The following is a 5893-nucleotide window of genomic DNA, read 5'->3' as shown; positions in this document are numbered from 1 at the left end:
CCACGCCGATGGGCCCCATGCCACAGACTTCCCGTGGCCCCCTGAGCCCAGGGGACAGCCCCACCCAACCAGCCGCCCACTGCCCCGTGGCCCCTCGGCAGCGGAAAGCGGGCGGCGCTCGCTCTCCCTCAGCCAGTGCGGTCGGTACCCCTGTGCCGACCAACGGGACACGGTCCGGAGCCCGCGAAGCAGGCACGCAGGCGCACGCACGCACGCACGCACGCACGCACGGACAGAAGCCCCGCGGGCCCGGGGCCCATCGCTCCTCCCGCACGGGACTGGTGCATTCAGAGCCCATGGCGCCTGGACACACCGCCGCCGGCGGCGGAGGCAGACCGGGGGCCACCTGGCTGAGCCCGGGGGCCACCTGGCTGAGCCCGGGACCCACCTGGCTGAGCCCGGGTCCCACCTGCCTGAGCCGGGCTCTCACCTGGCTGAGCGGGGCTCCCACGTGGCTGAGCCCGGGTCCCGGGCCGGTGCCTTCCCCGCCGGGTCCAGCCCAAGCACCAGCACCCGCCACCCGGGCCCGCTGGGGCCAGAGCTCCCTGCCCTGCCCGGCGGACACTCGCCGGTCCGGCTGCCCGGGAGGCCTGTGGCCCGTGCCCCTCTGGCCCCAGCAGCAGTCCGGGGCCTCTATCCCCCGGGGGGACGGCAGGGCCGAGGGCCAGGATGTGTGCTCGGGACCCGAGGGCACACGAGGGCACGGCGAGCAGAGGCGCTGGTCCTGGCAGCCCGGCGCCACGTCCAGTTGGGCTAGGGGCTGGGAGACCGAGGCCCAGCGGTCCAGGCCGTCACTGGCGGCGGGCAGGTGTGCCGAGGCCGGGTCTCGCTAGCCGGAGAACTGAAGGAAGCGGCCTCCCGAGGGAGATGTCCCCCCACGGGGCGCGCGGCGCGGGTTGCAAGGGTCCCTCCCGCCGGCGGGCGGCAAGCGCCCAGGCGCTTGTGGAAGGCCTGGCCGAGCGGGCGGCCGTGTCGCCCTCGCCTCCCGCCAGGCGCACCTGCGGGAGCTGGGCGACCTCCGCCGTCAGCAGGCGCTGGCGACAGCGAGGCCTAGGCCCGGCTGGAGGCCGGGACGCCTGGAGGGGCTCGGGGCGGCAGGGCAGCGGGCCGGGGCCCCAGCTCTGCGGCCCAGGGCCTCTGGGACGAGAGGCCCGTGCCGGCAGCCCGGCAGGGCCCAGGCGCAGGTGCGTGGGGACCGAGGCCCCGCCCAGCGCCGCGGCCGGGTGCGGTTGCGCTGCGTGCGCCTCGGGGCCTCCCGCTGCGGCTGGGCAGCCCCCGGTGCCAGGTCCCAGGGCCTGTGCTCTGGCCCCAGCTGCGCAGGCCTCCGGACAGCCTGGCCCCGACCCGGCCACCTGCCGCTCTCCACCTGGCTCCTGGGTGAGCGTTTGCAGCCAGCGCGGCCGCCCGCATCCGACAGGCGGCTCGTGGCCGACGCTCCGAGGGAGAGCGGCCGCTGCCGCGCACGGCGCGGCTGTGTGGCCTGAAGGCCGGGCGGCGTGCGGGGCGACCCCCGCCCTCCGGGTGGGCGTGGCTCCTGGGGGCGGGCCCCGGCGGCCGAGGGCAGAGCCCGGCGCGCGCGGCCGGGAGCACGAGGTCTGGACGCGGGGACCCGCTGCGGCGGCCCAGGGCCCAGGGTCCGAGCTCCGAGGGGGGGGGTGGGGGAGAGGCGTGCGGGGTGAGGGTGTGGGTGGGGGCCGGGGGGCCGGGGACCGGAGACAAGCGGGCGCGTGGGCGGCAGGCCGGGCCTGGGGCCGGCCCCGCCTCCTGGGCCGGGGCGGTACCGGCTGAGGGGCGCCGGGTGGGCGGGGTGGCAGGCGCTTCGGGGAGCCCCGGCGCCGGGCCGGGTGAGGCAGGGCCGGCCGGCCGGGCGGCCGGCAGGAGGCGCCGGCGCTCGCGCCTGCGCCGGGTCGCTGCGGGAGAGTCGGGGGCCGGCCGGCCGGCCGGGCAGGCCACGGGGGTGCGCGTGGCGGTGGGGAGTCGGCGGGGCGCCGTCCGGGGACTGAGCCGTCGGGGGCGCGCGGGCCGCGCCCGTGGGCCCGAGGGCGGGGCCGGGGCCGTGGCGTGTGGGCAGGCGAGCGGCGGGGCTCCCGGGAGCCAGTGGCGTGCGGGGCAGGTGGGGCCCGAGGCCAGGGGCGGGCCGGAACGGCGGGCGGCGGCGGCGGCGGCGGCGGCGGCGGCGGCGGCGGCGGGCTGAACGGTCGGCCGGAGGAGGCCGCCCTCAGCCTCCGGGGGCGGGGCGGGGCGGGGCCGGGCGGGGCGGGAGCGGGAGGCTGGCGGCTGGCGGCTGGCGGCGCGGCGGCGCGCAGCGGGCTCTTGAGGCTGCCGGCGGCGGCAGCCGGCGTCTACGGCCAACCACCCTGAACGCGCCCGATCTCGTCTGATCTCGGAAGCTAAGCAGGGTCGGGCCTGGTTAGTACTTGGATGGGAGACCGCCTGGGAATACCGGGTGCTGTAGGCTTTTGCCACCAGCCTCCCCCTCCCTCTCGCTCGCGCTCCTTTTGCCCGCCCCGAGCCGGCTCCCCGCAGCCGTCACGGCCAGGAATGCCCGCCCCCGGCCCCCGGCCCCAAGCCGCCCGCGCCCTTTCCTGGCGGGCGCAGCCACGCAGGCAGTCACGCAGGCAGCCACTCAGGCGGCGGCCACCCAGCCTTTCCTTGCAGCTCGCAGCCACGCACCAACCCTCACCCGGCTGGGGCTCGCAGGGGCCCGCGCCCACTGCGCCTGGGCCCAAGACCCCAGGCCCGCTACACCTGTCCGCGTCCGGCGGGCCCTGCCCCTGGCCCGTGTCCCGGAACCGTGCACACCCGGCCTGCCCCTTCTCGCCTTCCCCGCCCTCGGCCTGGCACCACGCCGATGGGCCCCATGCCACAGACTTCCGTGGCCCCCTGAGCCCAGGGACAGGCCCCACCCAACCAGCCGCCCACTGCCCCGTGGCCCCTCGGGCAGCGGGAAAGCGGGCGGCGCTCGCTCTCCCTCAGCCAGTGCGGTCGGTACCCCTGTGCCGACCAACGGGACACGGTCCGGAGCCCGCGAAGCAGGCACGCAGGCGCACGCACGCACGCACGCACGCACGGACAGAAGCCCCGCGGGCCCGGGGCCCATCGCTCCTCCCGCACGGGGCTGGTGGCATTCAGAGCCCATGGCGCCTGGACACACCGCCGCCGGCGGCGGAGGGCAGACCGGGGGCCACCTGGCTGAGCCCGGGGGCCACCTGGCTGAGCCCGGGGGCCACCTGGCTGAGCCCGGGACCCACCTGGCTGAGCCCGGGTCCCACCTGCCTGAGCCGGGCTCTCACCTGGCTGAGCGGCGGCTCCCACGTGGCTGAGCCCGGGTCCCGGGCCGGTGCCTTCCCCGCCGGGTCCAGCCCAAGCACCAGCACCCGCCACCCGGGCCCGCTGGGGCCAGAGCTCCCTGCCCTGCCCGGCGGACACTCGCCGGTCCGCTGCCCGGGAGGCCTCTGGCCCGTGCCCCTCTGGCCCCAGCAGCAGTCCGGGGCCTCTTTCCCCCGGGGGGTGGGGGTGGGGGGGGACGGCAGGGCCCGAGGCCCAGGATGTGTGCTCGGGACCCGAGGGCACACGAGGGCACGGCGAGCAGAGGCGCTGGTCCTGGCAGCCCGGCGCCACGTCCAGTTGGGCTAGGGGCTGGGAGACCGAGGCCCAGCGGTCCAGGCCGTCACTGGCGGCGGGCAGGTGTGCCGAGGCCGGGTCTCGCTAGCCGGAGAACTGAAGGAAGCGGCCTCCCGAGGGAGATGTCCCCCACGGGGCGCGCGGCGCGGGTTGCAAGGGTCCCTCCCGCCGGCGGGCGGCAAGCGCCCAGGCGCCTTGTGGAAGGCCTGGCCGAGCGGGCGGCCGTTGTCGCCCTCGCCTCCGGCCAGGCGCACCTGCGGGAGCTGGGCGACCTCCGCCGTCAGCAGGCGCTGGCGACAGCGAGGCCTAGGCCGGCTGAGGCCGGGACGCCTGGAGGGGCTCGGGGCGGCAGGGCAGCGGGCCGGGGCCCCAGCTCTGCGGCCCAGGGCCTCTGGGACGAGAGGCCCGTGCCGGCAGCCCGGCAGGGCCCAGGCGCAGGTGCGTGGGGACCGAGGCCCCGCCCAGCGCCGCGGCCCGGGTGCGGTTGCGCTGCGTGCGCCTCGGGGCCTCCCGCTGCGGCTGGGCAGCCCCCGGTGCCAGGTCCCAGGGCCTGTGCTCTGGCCCCAACTGCGCAGGCCTCCGGACAGCCTGGCCCCGACCCGGCCACCTGCCGCTCTCCACCTGGCTCCTGGGTGAGCGTTTGCAGCCAGCGCGGCCGCCCGCATCCGACAGGCGGCTCGTGGCCGACGCTCCGAGGGAGAGCGGCCGCTGCCGCGCACGGCGCGGCTGTGTGGCCTGAAGGCCGGGCGGCGTGCGGGGCGACCCCCGCCCTCCGGGTGGGCGTGGCTCCTGGGGGCGGGCCCCGGCGGCCGAGGGCAGAGCCCCGGCGCGCGCGGCCGGGAGCACGAGGTCTGGACGCGGGGACCCGCTGCGGCGGCCCAGGGCCCAGGGTCCGAGCTCCGGGGGGGGGGGGGAGAGGCGTGCGGGGTGAGGGTGTGGGTGGGGGGCCGGGGGCCGGGGACCGGAGACAAGCGGGGCGCGTGGGCGGCAGGCCGGGCCTGGGCCGGCCCCGCCTCCTGGGCCGGGGCGGTACCAGTACCGGCTGAGGGGCGCCGGTGGGCGGGGTGGCAGGCGCTTCGGGAGCCCCGGCGCCGGGCGGTGAGGCAGGGCCGGGCGGCCGGCAGGAGGCGCCGGCGCTCGCGCCTGCGGCGGGTCGCTGCGGGAGAGTCGGGGGCCGGCCGGGCAGGCCACGGGGTGCGCGTGGCGGTGGGGAGTCGGCGGGGCGCCGTCCGGGGACTGAGCCGTCGGGGGGCGCGCGGGCCGCGCCGTGGGCCCGAGGGCGGGGCCGGGGCCGGTGGCGTGTGGGCAGGCGAGCGGCGGGGCTCCCGGGAGCCAGTGGCGTGCGGGGCAGGTGGGGCCCGAGGCCAGGGGCGGGCCGGAACGGCTGGCGGCGGCGGCGGCGGGCTGAACGGTCGGCCCGGAGGCGGCCGCCCTCAGCCTCCGGGGGCGGGGCGGGGCCGGGCGGGGCGGGAGCGGGAGGCTGGCGGCTGGCGGCTGGCGGCGCGGCGGCGCGCAGCGGGCTCTTGAGGCTGCCGGCGGCGGCAGCCGGCGTCTACGGCCATACCACCCTGAAACGCGCCCGATCTCGTCTGATCTCGGAAGCTAAGCAGGGTCGGGCCTGGTTAGTACTTGGATGGAGACCGCCTGGGAATACCGGGTGCTGTAGGCTTTTGCCACCAGCCTCCCCCTCCCTCTCGCTCGCGCTCCTTTTGCCCGCCCCGAGCCGGGCTCCCCGCAGCCGTCACGGCCAGGAATGCCCGCCCCCGGCCCCCGGCCCCAAGCCGCGCGCGCCCTTTCCTGGCGGCGCAGCCACGCAGGCAGTCACGCAGGCAGCCACTCAGGCGGCGGCCACCCAGCCTTTCCGTGCAGCTCGCAGCCACGCACCAACCCTCACCCGGCTGGGGCTCGCAGGGGCCCGCGCCCACTGCGCCTGGCCCAAGACCCCAGGCCCGCTACACCTGTCCGCGTCCGGCGGCGGCCCTGCCCTGGCCCGTGTCCCGGAACCGTGCACACCCGGCCTGCCCCTTCTCGCCTTCCCCGCCTCGCCTGGCACCACGCCGATGGGCCCCATGCCACAGACTTCCCGTGGCCCCCTGAGCCCAGGGGACAGGCCCCACCCAACCAGCCGCCCACTGCCCGTGGCCCTCGGGCAGCGGAAAGCGGGCGGCGCTCGCTCTCCCTCAGCCAGTGCGGTCGGTACCCCTGTGCCGACCAACGGGACACGGTCCGGAGCCCGCGAAGCAGGCACGCAGGCGCACGCACGCACGCA

The 5893-nt window shown here is 78.9% G+C and overlaps 2 non-coding genes across 2 annotated transcripts; both read left to right on the top strand.

The window, feature by feature from the left end:
* The first annotated feature begins 2340 nt into the window (after positions 1–2340).
* LOC131276501 (5S ribosomal RNA) lies at positions 2341–2458 on the top strand. The gene has a single exon (XR_009183973.1). It is a non-coding gene; the product is annotated as a 5S ribosomal RNA (ribosomal RNA).
* A 2716-nt stretch (positions 2459–5174) lies between these two features.
* LOC131276503 (5S ribosomal RNA) lies at positions 5175–5293 on the top strand. The gene has a single exon (XR_009183975.1). It is a non-coding gene; the product is annotated as a 5S ribosomal RNA (ribosomal RNA).
* Positions 5294–5893: the final 600 nt, after the last annotated feature.

The sequence above is a fragment of the Dasypus novemcinctus genome, chromosome 28 (genome assembly GCF_030445035.2).
Source record: "Dasypus novemcinctus isolate mDasNov1 chromosome 28, mDasNov1.1.hap2, whole genome shotgun sequence".
NCBI lineage: Eukaryota > Metazoa > Chordata > Mammalia > Cingulata > Dasypodidae > Dasypus > Dasypus novemcinctus.
This window is presented reverse-complemented; position numbering and strand designations above follow the sequence as displayed.